This window comes from Sciurus carolinensis, chromosome 12, assembly GCF_902686445.1.
Source record: "Sciurus carolinensis chromosome 12, mSciCar1.2, whole genome shotgun sequence".
Classification (NCBI taxonomy): domain Eukaryota; kingdom Metazoa; phylum Chordata; class Mammalia; order Rodentia; family Sciuridae; genus Sciurus; species Sciurus carolinensis.
Window position 1 is genome coordinate 23,099,541 of NC_062224.1, and position 20,003 is coordinate 23,119,543.

The window sequence follows — 20,003 nt, forward strand, 5'->3', positions numbered from 1 at the left end:
GGTGCTATTAAACAGTTGTGGCAGAAGGGACATGCATTTTTCAAACATGTCAAAGTCATTTTTTAAAAAGAGAAAAGGGAAATGTTCAAGAATGAAAGAGGTTAAAGAGACATGAAACAAATTCAGTTTTTGATCTGAACCTATATTTTGCACAAAAGAGAGGAAAATGCCTTTTGAAAGGCTATCATTAGGTCAATCAATAAAATTGGAATAAAATGGTAGATTAAACTATTGTATCAAGGATGAATTTACTAATTGGGTAAACTGGAAGTGAATACATTTATAGACATGTACAACCAACCAAGACAAAATTATGAAGAAAAAGAAAATCTAAACAGATTCATAATGAGTAAGGAAATTGAATCAGCAATAAAAAGTCTCCAGTCAAAGAGAAGTCCAGGACCTGACGTCTTCAAAGCTGAATTCTGCAGTCAAAGAGGAACTAATCCCAATCCTTCTGGAAATCTTTCAAAAAAGTTTAGAGAGAAAACTCCCAAGCTCATTTTACAAGGTCAGCATTATCCTGACTTAGTCAGACAAGGACACTATAGGGCTGGGGATGTGGCTCAGTGGTCAAATGCCTCTGAGTTCAATCCCGTACCAAAATGAACAAACAAAATATATATTTTTTAATTATATATATATATATATGTATATATAATATTAAAATGTTCATGCTACCCAAAGCAATCCCTATCGAAATTCTAATTTTTTTCTTAAGAAAAAATCCAAAAATTCATATGGAACCATAGAGACACACAAGCAATCTTGAGCAAACAGAGCACGGTCAGAGATGTCACACTTCCTGATTTCAAAATCTACTGCAAAGCTGTAGTAATCTAAAGAGCATGGCACTAGAATAAAAACAAATAAATAGACCAACAGAACAGAATAGAGAGCTCAGAAATAAATCAGTACATTCATGGTTAACAGATTTTCCACAAAAATTCCAGAACAGACAATGGGGAAAGGACAGTCTTCTCAATAGATTGTGCTGGGAAAACTAGATATCCACATGCAAGAAGAATGAGATTAGACCCACACCTCAGCCCAAACAAAAGAAAATCAACTCAGATTGGATTAAAGACTTAACTGTAAGGACTGAAACTATAAATCTATAGAGAAAACAGGGGGAAAGGCCCATGACATTGTTCTGAACAATTATTTGGGGTGGGGAGGGGATATTACCACAGACACACAGGAAACAAAGATAAAAATAGGACAAAGGAATTACATCAACATTCAAAGCACAAGAAGGGAAGCAAATAAGAGATGAAGAAACAACCTATGAAATGGGGGAAGATATTTGCAAACCATACAGATGGTAAGGGGTTAAGGTCCAAAACACATAAGGAACTCAAATACCTCCATAGTAAGAAAACAACCCAATTCAAAAGTGAACAAAGAACTTGAGTAGACATTTTTCAAAAAAAGAAGAAAAGAAATATAGATGACCAACAGGTACATGAAAACAAAAATGTTCCACCTCACGAATCATCAGGAAAATACAAATTCAAACCATCATGAGATATGACTTCATCATCGAAAAGGTGAAAGATCACAAGTGTTGGAGAGGATGTGGAGAAAAAAGGAAGACTCATCTATTAATGGGATTGTAAATTAGCACAGCAATTGTGGAAAACAGTATAGAGTTTCTCAAAAAATTAAAAATAGAATTACCATATGATCCAGGAATCTGACAACTGGTATGTACCTGAAGAACATGAAATCAGCACTTTGAAGAGACATCTGCATGACCATGTTCACCACAGCACTCTTCTGTCACCAAGACATGGAATCAACCTAAGTAATCTGTTGAAAAGTGGAGGAATAGAGAAAATGTAGTTTGAATACGTAAGGGAATATTTTCAGCCTTTGAAAAAGTAGGAATTCCTGTCATTAGTGACAACATGGATGAACCTCATGTTAAGAGAAATAAACCAGGCATAGAAAAAAAAAATTACTGCACAATCTCACTTACATGTGGAGTGTTAAAAAAAAATTCCTAACTCATAGAAAGAGAGAGTACAATGGTGGTTACCAGAAGCTACAGGGTTGGGTGGAGTGGAGATTTGGGTTAAAGGACCTAAAATTTCACTTAGACAGGAGGAATAAAGTTCAAGAGCTCTATTGTATGTTATGGTGACTACGATTAATAACAACACATTTTATACTTGAAAATTCCAAGAGAGTGAATTTTAAGTGTTCCCATCGCATAAAAATGATAAATAAGGTAGTATTTATGTTAAATAGCTCAATTTAGTCATTCCACAATGTGTACGTATATAAAACATATTGTATCATATATATACAATTTTTAACTTATTAAAAAACTAAAATTAAAATTAGATTATTGTATTTGTTAAATATACTATGACTATAGAGAATATCCCTAATTTTAGGAAATTCAGGAATATTTTGCCCTCAAATGGTGTGTGTGTGTGTGTGTGTGTGTGTGTGCACGCGCACATGTGTGTACTGTATTTCCAAATTAAAAGTTAAAATATTAAAGAAAAAGAATCCTGAAAGTTGTCCTTTACTCCCAACTCTTTCTTCTAGGAGTAAACTAAAGTTAACAGTTTTATATGTGTGTTTTTAGATCCATTTCTGTGCATTTTTTATTGTGGCAAAATATACATAGCATAAAATTTACTATTTTAACCATTTTAAGCGCACGTTTCAGTGCTTTGAGTACAAAAATGTGGAACTCTTCTCGAAGGCGTGTGTCATCCTTGCACAGGGCTGTGCCAATCTTGTTATGTCGTTCCAATTTTGTTATATGTCTGCCGAAGCAAGCACTCTATGCAGTTTTAAACAAGCATTCTCCAACACTATAAATATAATCATTCTGTACCAAAGAAAAAGGTGAAAAAGAGACATTCCCAGTAAATATATATATACATATTCAATAAAATATATATAGTCATCATTATCAAAACTGCAGAAAGGTTCAAGGAAGCTCTTCAAGCAGAAAGAAAATGATAAAAGATGGAAATTTTAATCCACACAAAGGAATAAAGAATTCTAGAAATGGTAAATATGTGAATATATACAAAAACATTTTTTCTTCTATTTAATCTCTAAAGATATTTGACTATTTAAAGGAAACAAAGTATGAGGGTTAATAACATATGTAAAAGTAATAAGTTTAACAATACTTACACAAAGGACAAGAGGAAGAAAATGGAAGTATATTGTCATTTGTCATGTGAAGAGATACGGTATTATTTAAAAATAGGCTGTGATTAGTTAAATATTGTAAACGTAGAGCAATCAATTAAAAGAAATCATAAAGGAAGAGGTGCAGCTAGTAGGCCCATAGTGGAGATAAACTGGAATCATAAAAAGTATTTGATTAATCCAAGTGGATAAAGAAATAAAGCAAAGAATCGATGGTATAGAAAGAAAGTAATTATCAAAATGGTAAATTTAAATTCATCCATGTTAATAATTATATTGAAAGTAAGTGGTCTGAACACTCACATTAAAAGACACAGATTATCAGATTAGGTAGAAAAATAAGATTCAATTATATGCAGTCTATAAGAAACTGACTTTACAGACAGGAGAAGGTTAAATATGAAAGAGTTTCCCAAAAACTTACCCCCAAAAATAAAAAAAAAAAGAATAGATAAATATATGGTATGCAAGCACTAAGCAAAAAGAAAGAAATTGCTTCTACTAATATTAGACAAAGTAAATTTCAGATCAGGTTCTCATAGCAATAAAGGGATTGATTGATCAGAAGACATAACAATGCCAACAGAGTTTCAAACTTCATGATGCAAAACCTTGTAGATGTAGAAGAAGTAGACAAAATTAGAGTTGTGGACTTTTTTAAAATTTATTTTTAGTTGTAGATGGACACAATACCTTTATTTTATTTATTTATTTATTACATGGTGCTAAGGATCAAACTCAGTGCCTCACATGTGCTAGGCAAGCTCTCTACCACCGAGCTAAAACCCAGCCCATTTGTGGACTTTAATACTATTCTAAGACTTGAATCTACTATGCATTCCTGCCGTGATATACTGCCTCACCATAAGCCCAAAAGCAATGGAACTCACCAACCATGGACTGAAGCATTCAAAACTCCGAGTCAAAATAAACATTCCCTGTTTTTCAGTTGATTATTTCAGGTATTTTGTTACAGGAAAAGAGCTAAGTCTGGGAGCTGAAAATGACTTTTTAAATCTTTAGATGACTTTCTATAATCAGAGAATATAATGAGGGTTTTTGACATTTATTTTTAAAATTTAAGTTAAACATTTTTGATAGACACAAAAATACGTAGAACTAATATAGATATGGTGTACTGTGCAATGTTTTGATGTAATGTGTCAGATTAAACATACCTATGTATTCAGGAAAAAAAAAAAAAAAAAAAACTTCACCTACCAAAAGCAGAATAAACATTGTCAAGTACACATAGAACATTTACCAGGATAAAACTACAATGGGACCCTAAAACAAGTCTTGATAAATTTAAAAGGATTAATATGCAAAGTATGTTCTTTGATGACAATGAAATTCATTAGAAACCAAAACTAGGAAGATATCTAGAAATACTCCAAAATTTGCAAATTAAACAGTATACTTCTAAATTACACAAATCAAAAAAAGAAATCACAAATAAAATTGGAAAATATTTTGAACAGACTGAAAATTAAAGCAGCATCTACCAAAGGTATGGGGTCATCTAAAACAGCATTGAAGGGAAAATTTGAACTTACGTGATTACATTGGAAAGAAGAAAAGTTTGAAATCAAGTATCTAAGCTCCCACCATAACAAACTAGAAAAAAGAAGAGCAGTGGAAACTAAATCACATGGAAGAAAGTTATTAACCAGAAATCAATAAATAATAAGTGTATAACAAAAAGAGAAGATTACTGAAACCAAGCTAGTTCTTTGAAAAATGTAACTGGCAAATCCTTAGCCCAACTGAACAAGAAAACCTGAGGACACAGTGACCAGTGTCAGGAATGAACAATTCTCCAGGCACTTAAGGCATAACAAAGGAATATTACAAATGGTTTTCTGCCAGTAAGTGCTATTGCCACCCACAGCAACAATCCCGAGGTAATTTATCGGAGGTGGACTGGAACTGAACTACTTCTATTATCTTTATCTGGGCTTTCTTGCTTACTTGCTTGTTCGCTCGTTTATAGAGGAAAAGAGGCTTTGCTTACTTTTAGTTTTAGAGGAAGAAAGGCTTTGAGAAGAAGAAAGACTTTGCTTAGAGGAAGAGAGACTTTGCTTAAAGGAAGAGAGACTTTGCTTAAAGGAAGAGAGACTTTGCTTAATTTTAGAGAATGCTACTCTTTCAGAGAGGCTACGCTTATCAGAGAAGTTATTTCTTAGAGTTCTGCTGCTTCTTAAAGGTGGGTCGCTTCTTGGAGGTGCGACGTGCAGCCTATGTCCTACAACCTGCAACCCAGAGGTGTGTTCTTAGTTCTCCGTCCTGCGATCTAGAGGTGTGGCTTAGTCCTGAGTTCTGCAATCTGCAACCTGCGTTCTGCGATCTATCAGAGATACTGCTTATCCGAGGTGCTTCCTATAGGTGCGTGTCTTATATACCTAAGGCAGTCAATCAGCTTAGGATTAACACAATTGAAGCACGCCCCTCGGTACCAATCAAGAAAGAATGAGGAATATCTGTTGACCACTAGCACAAAGGAGACATTAACTAATCAGGCAAAAGTAGATCACGCCGTGTTAACACTAACTATGCGCCAGTCGCCATCCTAGGGTTACCCAAACATGTCTCTGCAAAGTGCATCAAATTAGATAAATTAATAAGTTCCTTGAAAGATCAGAACAAATGATCAACCATTCTTTTTCACTCAGAACAAAATAATTTAAGTATCCCTATCTATACTAACGAAATTGTGATTGTAAACCTTCCTGCAAAGAAAATCTGTAGGTCCAGATGGTGTTACTGATGCATTCTACCAAATATTTAAGAAAAGAATAAAACCAATCTTACAAAAGAGTAGAGGGAAATTTTTTCCAGTTGATTTTATGAGACTAGTTTTACGCTAATACCAACACTAGTAAAGAAATTTAAGTAACTTCCACATCATGTTCAATCACAAGAATGCAAGAATGGGGTCCTAATTAGGATAAGTTCCACCCCATGTATGCATAATATGTCAAAATACACTCTACTGTCATGGGTAAAAAGAAAAAATAAAAACTTTTTAAAAAATAAATATAAAAGACTAGAAAACTATAGACCCATATTCCTAAAGAATACAGACACAAGAATCCTTAATGAACTTTAGTAAATCAAATCCAGCTACATGTAAAAAAAGAATACATCATGATCAAGTGGGGTTTATCCTAGAAACCTAAGATTGATTCACTATGTAAGAATTAATAAATGTAGTCTCCCATATTAACAGACAAAACAGATAATTGTCTGAAAAGGTCTAGAAATTTTTGATAAACTTCAATCACCCAACAATAATTTTAAAAAATAAACCCTTAGCAAACTAGAAGTAGATGAAAACTCTCTCAACCTGATAAAGGAAACCCACTAAAAACCTAGCTAACCCCAGGAGACAAGGATGTCTCCTCTTGACAATGCTTTTCAATGGTTTCTAGTTAGTGCTATAAGACCAGAAACCAAAATAAAAGTCAAGTAGTTTGGAGAGTAATAAATAAAACTCTAATTATGCACTAGCAATGAGGCTATTTGCATAGAAAATCCTAAAGGGTCTACAAAAAAAGCAACCATAACTAAGAAGTAAATTTAAGAAGATTACAGGATATAAAGTCAACATATAAAAATCAATTGTATTTCTCTATGAAAGTAGCAAACAAATGGAAATTAAAATTTTAAATAATATATACATTGGCATCACAAAGTATAAATTATTTGGAAATAAACTTAACAAAATCATGATGGTGTGTAGACAGAGACTTTAAAATTTTGAGAAAATAAATTGAAGATCTAAATAAATACATTATTCACACTTCAGTTGACTCAATATGGTTAAGACACCTGACAAGGGCCCCTAAACTGATCTATTGATTCAACACAATCTCGATCAAAATCCAAGAAGGATATTTTTGTAGAAATTTATGCAGAAATGCAGAATCCTAAAATAGCCAAAACAATTTCAGAAAAGAGAACAATCACTACTTGCTTACTGTAAAGCTAAAATAATCAAGATAGCATGGTGTTACCATGCAAAGATACAGATCTATGAAACTGAATTGAGTCCAGAAACAGGCCCACACATACATGGTCAATTGGGTTTTCCATAAAGGTGCCAAGAAATCAATAGGGGAAATTTTTGCTCATTCTGATTCTTTCTTCCCTCACCTTTTCCCTGCCACCGCTTTACTGCTCTCAACTCCTGGAGACCAAGGAACTCTTTCCTCTTTTCCATTATATTCCCAGTGCCTAGCACAAAGCCTGACATGTAGTGGGTGCCTGGTTAATATTTACTGAATGAAAGAATGGTATTGCTTTTCAATGTTCATTAAGCTCTTGTTTGTGTGAAATCAGTGTGTATATTCTTTTCATTGGGTTCTTTTTCATGCACTCTGTTCAGGTAAAGAACATGCTTCACTATGACTTTTGGGGAAGTGGTTGGCAGAGTTTATAAGAATGGTAAGAAAAACAGAAACAGAAAAAGCAGACATTTCTCCCACCCCTCCTTTAGGCACAGTGTTCATATGCTCCTTTGGTCAAGCTTTAAGAGCCAAGTTGCAATTGAACTTTTGCAATATGTTCTGGCTCTTTTACATGTGGTTTGGGCTCACTGATATTCATCAGTCTGCAGAAGGGAGGCTCTTTTCCCTACAGGGGAGCAGAAGGGCCCTTCACTTGGTCTCACCACAACATTAGCCAGACTGCTGTCTCCCCTGAGTAAAGCCCAGATACTTCTGAAGAATTCCTTGGGTTCCTTGGGGAATTCCTTAGTTCTTCCAGATGACTCCCCTAACTTGAGCTGGGGCACTCTGACCTCCAGGGGTGAGTTGCCAGAAGTCCATATCACCCTGGAAGACACTGACTAGCTTTCCACCTCTTGAGGACTCTGATGTGGTTTTCCTTCAGTTAAAAACATGTTCCCAGGTTCCGATACCACAGGGCAGAGAGTAATGTCCTTGGTGGCAAAGGTTCCTGCAGTTCAATGGGCCAAGAGCCAGCGAGATTGCTTTTTCTTGGAATAGATTACTATTTCTGCTGTGTTTCTTTTTGTTCTCCACCCCTGGGTCCCTGGTTAGGTCAGGGATTCATAATACATACTTGCCTTTGTTTTTCTTGATTCAATTAACCCATTTTCCAGAATAAGCATGCTAGTTTCTTGTTTGATTATATTAACTGTCGTGTGTGTGTGTGTGTGTGTGTGCGCGCACGCACACGCGGGAACGTGTTTTTAACTGAAGGAAAACCACATCAGAGTCCTCAACTGGGGGATCTGTATGTGGCACACTTTCAGGGAATTCCAGCATATGTAAAATTACAATACTAGAATGTTCTAGAATTTTCTGCAAGAATACTAGACTATTTCACATTTATAGTATTTATAGACACTGTGTTAAATGCTTTTCAATTCTTATGACAACCCTGTGAGGTAGGCTGGTATGAATTAGCCCCACTACACAGATGAGTTAGCTGAGGTTTCTCAAGGCAGCGCGATTTGCCAAAGTCACACCTCTAGGAGAGACAGGGCTGGCTTTAACCTCAGCAGTCTGACTCCAGAGCATGGTTTTCATCTCCCTGTATTGAAATTGATGGTTTATCCTTGGACTAAGACTATCATAAAGGAGGGAGGACAATAGCCACCTCTAATGTCATATTATCGGCTTTGGATGAACCACATTCTTCCCTAAGGTAAGAGTCAGCATCTGGACTCTGACCTAAGACACTGGTTAATTTTTTGCAGAAGCAACTACTTGGTCTTTCTCAAACATTCTGTAACCTAGACCCACAGGAACTTGACCAGGGTTCCTGGGGGGGTGGGAAGGGCAGTAGTGATTTTCTAGGAGCCTGTGAAGAACTATCACTCTGGTGAGATGAGAGTCCTCTGCAAGTTCTGAAAAAGCCAGGGCCATTCCATCATCAGTTCATCCAAGGTGTTTAAACAACTCCTTCTTGAGGTGGTTAAGACAGCAACAGACCCTACCTTCACAGAGCTTACAGGCTGGCAGAAAAGACAATTAAATGAGCAATCACAGTAAAGCACCCCTAGAGCAATGCTAGGGGAAGTACTGGGTGTCACGGGAGCTTTGCACACTAGGAGGACACCATCTGCTAGAGATGAGGACCGTCAGGATAGGAAGCCATGAAGAGGTACAGAAGCAACACCAAGGTCAGTCACAACTATGAGAAGAAGTACAATAATACCTCAGGGTTCTAAGGAGGGTGCCGATTCTAACCATCCCAGGACATTTTTAATGGCCATCAAAGACACTGCCAGAGAAAAAGACTTTGGAGAGTTTCAGGATTCTGGTGTTCCTGCTGACAGGCGCACAGAGCCAAAACATTTTTTAGATTCTCATTGTGAGTGTTAACCACACTACTAACTGGCTTTGCTCTACAGAAACTTGTTTATCCAATCATTGCTAAAAGAGGTGGGTTTTTGTTTTTTTTTTTTTTCTTCATATTTGGGAACTGCTATCCTCCCAGGGAGAGTAATTCATTTTCCAAAGTTGCTGTTTCTACGAAGTAAACTCTCACTGACTTTGAAAGGTTGCCACGAAGTGAGTTGGTAAGCCAGGGAAATACTGCCATAATGAAAGTGAGCACCTCAGAGCTGTTCAACCTGTCATCAAGTACCCCAACGACAGAAGGGAGCAGGAGTAAAACCCTGCCTGAAGAAACTTTGAGATTCTGCTACAAGTTCTCAAATTCTTTTTGAAGCATCTTGGTTTATTTTAAAGTGTTACATGAATTGCATGTTCATTCTATGTCAGAGATTATATTAATATGAAAACAGTGCACTGCCTTTAAATCTTTGAACACTAATCCTCTGGGGAAAAAAGCAAGCTGCGTACCCCCAGGGTGAGAAAACTTTTTTCACTCTTTATCATTACACATCGCTACCATGTATATGAAACTCATGGTAAAATTTGAAAATATTCCACAACACTTAACAATTTTACCTCCTTTGCCATAGTGATGTGAACCTAAACCAAAAACTTGGGATTCATCCTAGATCTCTTTGGATCTGTATTTTTGTTTTATTTTCTTAATCTATAAATTGGGGACAGCAATATTTGCCACATAGGAATGCTATAAGGAATAAACTGAATTGATGGATGTGAAGTATCAGGTAATAATAGATTCCCCAGGAAAGTCCTCCCCCGCCAACCCCTGCATAGGTGCATTCAATTCAGTGCAATGGAGACAATTGACAAAGAAACATTGTCTTCTAAATCAGGACAGAATTTTTCACGGAATTATCTGAAAATCAAAACATTTAAAGTTTGAAATAAGTGGTTAGAGTTCTAGACTCTAACTTCTGTTTTCAACTCCCCTGTTAACTAGAAAATCTTTAATTCCTCCAATGGTGTGATCTTTCTGTCCAAAAGTTGCAATAGTCATACTGACTTGTCAAAAATAAATGAGTTTTTTTTTTTTTTTAAAAGACATTTTAAATATACATGTCATGCTGGACCATGGTTTCCTAAGTCCATTTGAGACGTTTAATAAACAATACTCTGAAAGAATGGGAATTCCTGTCTCCTAGGAACAGATGAGAAATATGATGGAGAAGGATGAGCTGGTGTTCCTGAGGCAACATGGTAACTACTGAGCTGGTCAACATAAGAATGTCAAGGTCCCTGACACCCACCCATTGCAGACAGCTGATGTCTACAAAGTTATCAAGCTCGCACAATGTTAGGCTGACAATTTGAAACACATGATCAAAGCCTCCCTTGGCGTTTTTTTGTTATTAGTATTATACAGGAAGACTAAAGAAAGAAAAGGAGAACATGTCATTGGGCCTCAAATTTATAACTTATGTGTTTCTTTTTTTATCACAATGTAGAATCCTATATCAACAAATGAAATTTAAATAGAGAATCACTGGTCATATGCTATTAAAGTAGATAAATATTTATTCTATTTTTAAAACAGTATAATGAAAGCTAAAATAAGCTATGGAACACAAATAAATGAATTTCTTAGGAATAGGAATAAGATAAACCTTCTAATTAAATTTTGTATAGTAATTTGTATTTCATTGTTATTTTCTTATACAATGACCAAAAAGTCTTCAAATATTTAGTTAAAAGTTAGAAAGAGCTACTTTTATAGCCAGATTCCTCTAGAATAAATTTGTTAGCTTTAACCATTTTAAATAAAGGAACATTCCAAAGCGCTTATTAACGTTGAAGAAAATAAAATCTTATTCCTAATATAAAAAGGTTCATCTTTTGTCTTGGTAAAGGGAAAATTTTACATAATTTACTATAACACCTTTAAGAATTCCTGCATATATTTTATAACTGTGATAGATGGAAATGGTTTAGAAAAAAATAAGCTAAAAAAAACTGTGACATTTCATTGTGCACATAGGATTCTCATTATCTATGTGCTAGATGTGTTTATGTTATGCAAGTATCATTGGCATTTTCCTTAATCTATTTTGTTCCATTTACTGCCTTCATAATAACCTTGGTGCCCTGCAACTAAAGTCTCACAAATTTAATCTTTTACTATTAGGCTGCATTTTCTTTTTTTGTTTGTTTGTTTGTTTTTGGTACCAGGGATTGAACTCAGGGGCACTTGACCACTGAACCATATCTCCAGCCCTATTTTGTTTTTTATTTAGAGACAGGGTCTCACTGAGTTGCTTAGCGTCTCTCTGTTGCTGAAGCTGGCTTTGAACTTGCCATCCTCCTGTCTCAGCCTCCCCAGCTGCTGGGATTATAGGCCCGGCTCCCAGGTTGCATTTTCATATTTACTCAACTATTTGGGGGGAAAAAAAGACCAGAGGAAAACTTTGATGCCGGGTTGTCACATGAAATTAAATCTATGTCCTTAAAAATGAAATAATGCACCCAGCATATGGCTATGCTCTTGTAGAATTAGATCTAGCATTGTTTCTGATGTTTCATGTTGCTAAGGACTATTTCTTACTGTCTGGAAAATTTCTTTCTGAAATTATTTGTGCAATATTTTATTTAAATCACAAGATAGAATAATCTTCTGCATTTCACCAACATTTCTAGAACTACTATGTAAATAGACTCATGAGACTAAAGAAAGAAGGCTAGCTTATATGCGCAGGAAAAGAGACACAAATAGAAAAAGCACTGTATTTCCGTTTAACTATCTATGGCTGATGCTAATTATCAAGCATAATCTTTTGCCTGATTTGAGTTGTTAACACTTGAAAATCTATTTCCTGAAAGTGGCTCCTTGTCATGAACATCAAGGCATGTAAATTTCAATTAAACCAGGAGGAAGCAGAACTACTTTAATTTCCTAAGAATTATAGTCATATTTTTTCATATATGTGTTTTTATATTTTTATTAATATGAACATAAAATAACATTTGTTAAAATGGCATGTATTTGCTGCATGTCCCCATGTGCCAGACCTTATACTTAGTACCTGACATGACTTACCTCCTTTAATCCTTCTAAATCTCTGTGAAGTAAAAACTGTTATATACATTTTGCAGCTGAGAAAACTGAGGCTTCCTGTCATTAAATAATTTACTGTGCTAGTCAACTTTCTGTTGCTGTAACAAACACCTGAGATAAATCTGCTTATAAGGAGGAAAGGTTTACTTTGGCTCATCGTTTTCAAGGTTACAGTTCAAGGTCACTTGGCCCTGTTGCTTTTGAGGAAAGTGTTCTTGTGACACCCAGAAGCAAAGAGAGAGGGGAAAGGGCTGGAGTCCCAATGTCCTCTTCAAGGAACCTCATTTCTTTCCACTAAGCCCCACCTCTGAAAAGTTCTACCACCTCCCAATATTGCCACAGGCTAATGACCAAGCCTTCGACACATTCTAGATCCAGACTATAGCATTTACTCAAGTTGTACCATCAGTACTTAGTGAAACGGCAATTTGAAAGGAAACATTCTGACCCTAGATCTCACGTTCCTGCACATATTATATGTGAAAAGCACTTGCATTAGGATAGGGAATGGGAATGGAAATGGGGCCAGGAATTAACCCCGTTTGTGAAATAGATGGTCCTTGTTTAGTTTAAGCTACAGATTTTCTCTAAGCTTTTTAGCAGTCTTTGCAAGGACCCATTAGACTCTGGTACCTATAGTACAAAATCAAAGCATTTGGTCAAGTGAAGCACAAGTGTTCTTTATATGTATTAAGACCATGAAGCCAGTCTCCTAAGGATTCTCATAAACAGACACTATGAAGTATAATGAAATCCATCTTCAACAATACCTATACATTAAATGTGATGATGAATTGTCCCGAACTACTTCTTACTGATCTGCTGACACAGACGAATAACACAATTCCGTCAGTCATACCGAAGCACAATTCATTTAAAGCGATTCTCCAGAAGGCCACAACCCCACCTCCAGATATACAAGGACCATAAGCCAAGTCTGAAGCCATTAATGAAGCCCAGAAAATTGCTTTGGAAACAGAAACCTAAGCCAGAAACAAATAATAAAGTCACTGTGCAGTTTTCCCTTGCTAAAGATAAACAACTGGCCTTTGTCTGTAGTCATGACCTATGTTTGATATTTTTCCAAAAGTAAAAGTAATGAAACAGACTGGTACCTCAGGAGTTCGTATCTTAGTAATGGATCATTCCAAAGTCCTGGTGTGGGTGTTGACCAAAGTCACCCTCTGATTTCTCATGCACTTGTCTTCGTATCATTTGTGCTTAGTTTCCAAATATACTTTTAAAATTTTCCCTACTTATGCATTATGCATTGTGATCCAGCTTCCATGACCCCTCTATAAATTTTTCTCCACCTCTTCTTACCTAACTGAATGGATGAAGTCATATACTGTGTTTCCATAGCACTTTGAAATAGCATAATAAACATTTACTGTATCCTAGGCACTTTAATCTTATAATGACTCAGTGAAGAAGATACTAGCACTAGCCCCACTTTATCGATGAAGGAATTGGGGTGCTGAAGGTAAATTAACTACCTCAAAGTCATGCAGAGAGAAAATGACAGAGTCAGTTTCCAAAACCAGGTAGCAGTTAGCTTGTGCTCTGTCTGCCTGGATTATGCACCACTGGTTATCATTTGGTAAGTAATATTTAGTCATTTATATTCTCATCTCTTTTCCTTCTTCCAGAGATCAAGTGACCCAACCTAGCCACCTCTACTTCCTCTACCATTCAGGCCTGTATTCGTTTCCACCTGGCTACTGCTCCCACCGTGATACTCACAATGCACTATGGATCTCAAGGTTACCTGCCTCCTCTCTTCCTTGGGAAAGGATCCTTTCCCATGATCTTCCTGACACCTCTGTTTTCTTCCCTTTTTTTTTTCTTTCTGCAGCAGGGGCTGCTCCTTCTCAGTCTCCTTTTTTTTTTTTTTTTTTTCCTGCCTACTTTAAATTTTCATCCCACCCACTCCTCCATCCCTAGTTCAGTCCCTAATATTCTTCTCTTGTCCTTCTGTGGACTTTTCCTAGGAAGACTTGACCATTCTCCATTATTTCTTTCCAGCCAAGAGCTTTCTCTTGTCACAACATCCATGTAACCAGGTGTTCTCTTGTGTTTTCCTAAATAGACCTCCATCCTACACAGCACTTCTCTTTCATTTTTCTCTTCTTAGTGCCTAGCATAGACCAGGTGCTCAGTAAGTGCTTATTTAAATCGGAGAATTCAAGCAAATGAGATCAGAGAGTTTTCTATAAATAAGTCAAACAGATGACCCTGTGAACTAGAAAACCAGAGGCATCTGTCACACCACTAAGTATAATGCAAAGAGAGAGGAATGGTCTATACCTTTGATCAGTTTTCCAGGAAATTGCCAATATTTCCTTTTAGTTTGTTTCATGCTGCATAGAGACACCCTTCCATGCAAGACAGAACCAAGAGAGGAAGCTGTTATGGAGCCATTAATTAACTGTGCTAATTCATCCACTCTATAAATATTGTGAGAACTGTTAGTTTTATCTTGGCCAGGTGACTAGTGTATAGGTACAAACCAAATATGGATTATCTGTTTACTGAGTGCCTTCTGTGTGCCAGCAACTGTACAATATGTTTTGTGCCTATTTTTTCCTTTGATACTCGCCCAAAATGGGTGCAGGTGTGTGCTTATTTTAGGGATGAGGATGATAACATTTGGAAAGATTAAGTGCCTGTTAAAGTTTATGCAGTAAATAATGTAGCTAAGGCAAAAGTTAAACCTAGATTAGTCTGATATGTTAAAGTTTATGCAGTAAATAAAGTAGCTAAGGCAAAAGTTAAACCTAGATTAGTTTGATACCAAAGGCCACCTTTAATAAGATGCTATACAAATTTCTTACATGTAGAAAAAATTTTTGGAAATATAAATTTATATTAAATGATTCAGAGGCTAGAATGAGAGAAAACAAAAATATCTCCATTGGGGTATATATTTTCATGTGTTTGATTGAAAGTTTTTTTCCTTTATGAATTCTTATATGTGACCATTTTAAAATGGAATGCTTTTACATCCTAGTTCTTTTAGCACTTGATAGAATTTTTGGAATGCTAGTTAGTATTTTCAAAATACATGGATGGAGTTGATGCTTCATGATCTGGTGTACGTGTGACGTGCTGCTGCTGTTGCTGTGTGTGCTTCTTTGTTTTGATCAAAACTGCTACTTCCTTTCTTGGTAAGACTCTAGAAGTCCAAAATCAGGAGCCGCTAAGTAGAGAAAATTTCAAGGGGCTTTCTGCCATTGAAGAGGAAAGAGACAGGAAGATGGATGCTCTGGTAGAAAATTAAGAACTTCTCCACAGAATGTGAAGAAAAATCAGACGTGAGGAAAAAATTTTCAGAATGTAAGATGGAAAGTCTGAGACCTTAACACAAAAGGAAAAGGTTGAGGGTAGGGAAGAGAAGGTGAGAGATGGAGGGACGCCCCACAAACAGAAGTATAGCTGGGTGTGGCTGAGAGCGAGGCAGAAGCAGGTTCTCTGAAGCAACCCTCTTAGCAAGCCCACAAAGGTACGGTGGCTCGATGGTTAAGGGTGTGAACAGTTGTCAGAGGAAGAGCGACAGCAAGCCCGGCCATGAGAAGAGCCCATCGCATACTGTATCTTGATCCTCCATCGACCAGTGGCCTGGCTTCTACCACCGTCCATCCAGGGCTGGCCCAGCTCCAACCTCACCCCCCATGGACACATGTACCCCCAGATGAACTGCTGAGGGGAACCTCAGTCACCAGACGATGGCAGAGAAGCCACATGGGAAAGGGCAGCGCTCTCCTGTTTGTGCTTTGTATTTCCTCTATATCCTGGGAGGTAAGCTAGAAGAATTAAGGGAATCATGTGTAAGAAGAAGAACATGAGAGGAAAATGTTTCTATCCTAACAGAGTGAAACTGGAGGATCTTCTAGTCTGTTTCCTTTTAAAAATAATATCCTTTCCTTTAAAAAACAAAAAAAGTTATTTAATGTCCCTGAAGGTTTCTTGAAACTAGTCATTTGTCCCCTATTGCTAAGCATGAGACCAAAAATAGGAATTATTTGGCTTTCTCCTCTGAAGCAGATCTGGGTGAGCCTGATCTGAGAAAATCTTCTTTGCCCCTTAACTGAGGGAGCTGTCAGGAAGGAATTCTGGGAATCATGATGCGAGTGTATACACAGAACATCCAGATGGGAAATGAAGCTGGGCCTGGTTTTCTTCACTAGAGGACCACACTGCCTCTTCTCTGTTCCCTTAATAGATAAGTGGAAGAACACAGCTTTGGACCCACACTGCCACCATGTCTTAAATGCTCTGGCATCTGAAGTCACCAAAAGGAAGATGATCAGGAATATGTTTTGATCAGATCTAGTATATGACTTGATAGGGTAAAAACAACTTTTATCAAAACAACCATTAAGTAATAATGGTTAACCTTGGGCAGAGGGTTAGCTCAATAGCAGAGCGTTTGCTTAGCCTACTGAAGCTTTGGGTTTGATCCCCAGCACTGCCAGAAAGTGAAAAATAAAAGCTAATGGCTAACCTGTACTGTGAGCTTCCAGTGCACCTGGCAGGCTCACTAATCTCTTTGTATGCAATCCTATTTCATCGTCACAACAACCCTGTGAGGAAGCACAGCAATGATCTCCGTGTCACAGATCACTGTGCTAAGTCTTAGAGAAGTTGAGGACTGTGGTTACATGGTAATCAGAATAAAACCCAGACCAGGAAACTGGAGCTAACCCTCTTGAGCACCTTGCTCTAAACTTACACGTCAATTATGGAGAGCGAACAGGAGCATGCACATACCTAACACGAGTGAGTGCATGCTTTCTGCCAAGTAAATGTAACGAACTTACATGGAGCCCCAGGAACGGGTGCTGGCAGCACAACTCAGCCAGAGAGGAGGCAGGGCCAGGGAGGCTGCTGCTTGCCGAGCAGAAAGGAAGTCATTTTTCACAAACACTTTAAGCTGTTATCTACTTTGAAGCCAGCTGTATGAGCAAGCCTGTGATCGCTGAGGGGCCCTTGCCTGCTGGTTGCAACCTCTAGCCCTTCCCTTCTTCTCCCCGGAAAGGACAGGTCCTTCAGTTCATGCCATCTTCCCCCATCACCAGAATCTGCCTGGGCCACCAGTTTCTAGTGAAGGAGACCCCAGAATAAAGTTGATAGTTCATGTGCCCTAATCTTAACAAGAAGGAAAAGTCTTCCTCTATCCCACCCCCACACCATTTAAAACTCTCTGGCCTCCTCTGCAGTTATTGGCAGACCTTTCAGGAAATATTAAGTTAAACTAAAAATCCAGAAGTCCCAGTAACATTCTGGGCTAAATTAAAACATCCAGCAAACTATGAATACAACATAAAACTATTTAAACATTGATTCTACTTATTTTAGCAAGACAGCAGCCTGCCTAGAATCAGAATTGAGAACAATAAATAACTAAGGGGAAAAAGATGGGCTTTCACAGGATCTAAAGTTAAAATGTCTTGAGTCACAGGTATAGTTCAATCAGCACACAGTAATATTGACCTCAAAGGAGAGTCAAAATATTAAAATTTGTTATTACCTTTTCCTTGGCCTCCCACATAGAATATAGAACTTGACTCCAGCATTGTTGGCCAATATGAAGGAAGGGTTTTACCACTGACCCCAATGAGTGCAATGGCCTGGCTGCAAATATGAGCTTCCTCTTTGGGTACACATTTAGCATGCCTTTGGAGGGTAGATTTGAAACAAAAGAAAAGGAAGTGGAGAGAACAACTTCACCTTCAAATAAGACAACCAAATGGGTGCACCCCAAATGGGAAGATGGGGTCTAATATAGACACAGCAGAGCATCCTTTGTGGGTTGTTTTCTTTTTCTTTTTTCTTTCTTTCTTTCTTTATTTTTGTTCTCACCTTCATGCAAATATACTAAGATGTCAGAACGGCAAATGTACAGTGCGAAGAATTCGCTCATAACTAAATTCATGCCCATGCAAATTTGCACACTTCTCTTTCATCTCAGCATTGATTATACTCTTTGCAAGCCACTAAACTGTGACAAAATGTGTACTTTACTGAAACAACATGTAAGCATTTCATAAATGAGCCCCAAATATTCATGAACTATTTTCAGACACAGTATTTATGAAACTATTAAAAACTCATTACTCTTGCCTTCCCTTTTATAAGTTGGAAAGAAAGCACAGGTTATTTATATCATTGCCCTAGAGACGCTAGTAATTTTGGTCTGGCAGATATTTGCATTTAAGATACAACATGCAACTGGCAGCAGTTGTTTTTTGGTTTTTGGTTTTTTTTTTTCCGAGATTGTTTATACACTCATCTATTGGTAGCAATTCTAGTTCTTTTAAAGGGCTGTGTGGAAGAAATACAGAAATATATCTTTTTTTTTTTTTTATTAAGATAATTGAAGAATTTTTGCTTTGAAGTAAGAGTGTGACAGTTTCTGAGGAAGGCTAAATAGACATTTATTATCTCTCCACTAAACAACCAGGAGGAAAACAGGATCTCAGAACAAATATACTCTGAATTTTTTGCTTGTGTAAGAAGTCTTGGGCTTCCCCTTATACATGGAATAGAGAACATGTTAAAACTGACATGCACACGTCAGAGGGAGAAAGATCCCTGCACATAAGAAAGTCCCCTGGGTATGAGAGCATAACATCTCATACAAAGTGATGTACACATTTTGTTTTCTGAAAGTTAATTTCAAACATCACATCCGTCCAGTGTGCATGTGTGTTGGGGGGGGGAGTTATGCACTCACAACTTGCCACTTAGCAGGATTGAATAAAGCTAGTTTCCTTCTCCATTGAGCTAACGCCAATTCCCTGTCATTTTTCAGAGGTCCTTGCTTGAAAGCAGGTGTTAGAAGTGTCCTGAACACCTGAAGGTCTTACACTCCCCTGAGCCTACAGCCACATTAAAAACAGGGTGGGTCTGGGCGAGTTAGGTCCCTTTAGCAGAATGGCTCAGCTACTCCTGCCTTGGGAGCCTGAGTTCCTGTTCCGGATGCCTTTGTGGTTTTGCTTGATTCTTGATCCTCAGAACCATGTCCTGGATCATTGAACCCATTACCTGGGACTTCGTCAAGTTTATTTGTTGGTATTATTATTTTGATTTGCTAATTGGGAACAACAGAATGAGTCCAAATGTCATTATACAAATGACCCTAGACCCCTTCCTTTGCCTCCGTGTCACATCCAAACTACCTCCACGTCCCCTCCATCCTACACCCTGGGTACCTGCCCTCTGGGCTCCACCCTCCACCCCTGATCCCCACCTTAGGACCTCGTGACCCTTCACCTGCAGGAATGCTCCTCTTCAAACCCACCTCCCCAGTAGGTCAAGGGGAATACTGTAAAAACAAAATTCAGTCATGGTACTTGGAGATGGAACCCTCCCTTGGTTCCTCA

General features: G+C 37.4%; 1 long non-coding RNA gene and 1 other non-coding gene across 2 annotated transcripts in view; both read right to left on the reverse strand.

Moving 5' to 3' along the window:
• Nucleotides 1–18,196, reverse strand: part of LOC124961066 (uncharacterized) — a 52,207-nt gene extending 34,011 nt beyond the window's left edge. Inside the window, exons 1-2 of the long non-coding RNA XR_007104219.1 lie at nt 18,149–18,196; nt 1,681–1,812 (exon numbers count right to left, since the gene is read on the reverse strand). This is a non-coding gene — a long non-coding RNA (uncharacterized LOC124961066). The remainder of the gene's footprint in view (nt 1–1,680; nt 1,813–18,148) is intronic.
• On the reverse strand, nt 2,696–2,797 carry LOC124962543 (U6 spliceosomal RNA). The gene has a single exon (XR_007104547.1). It is a non-coding gene; the product is annotated as a U6 spliceosomal RNA (small nuclear RNA).
• Nucleotides 18,197–20,003: the final 1,807 nt, after the last annotated feature.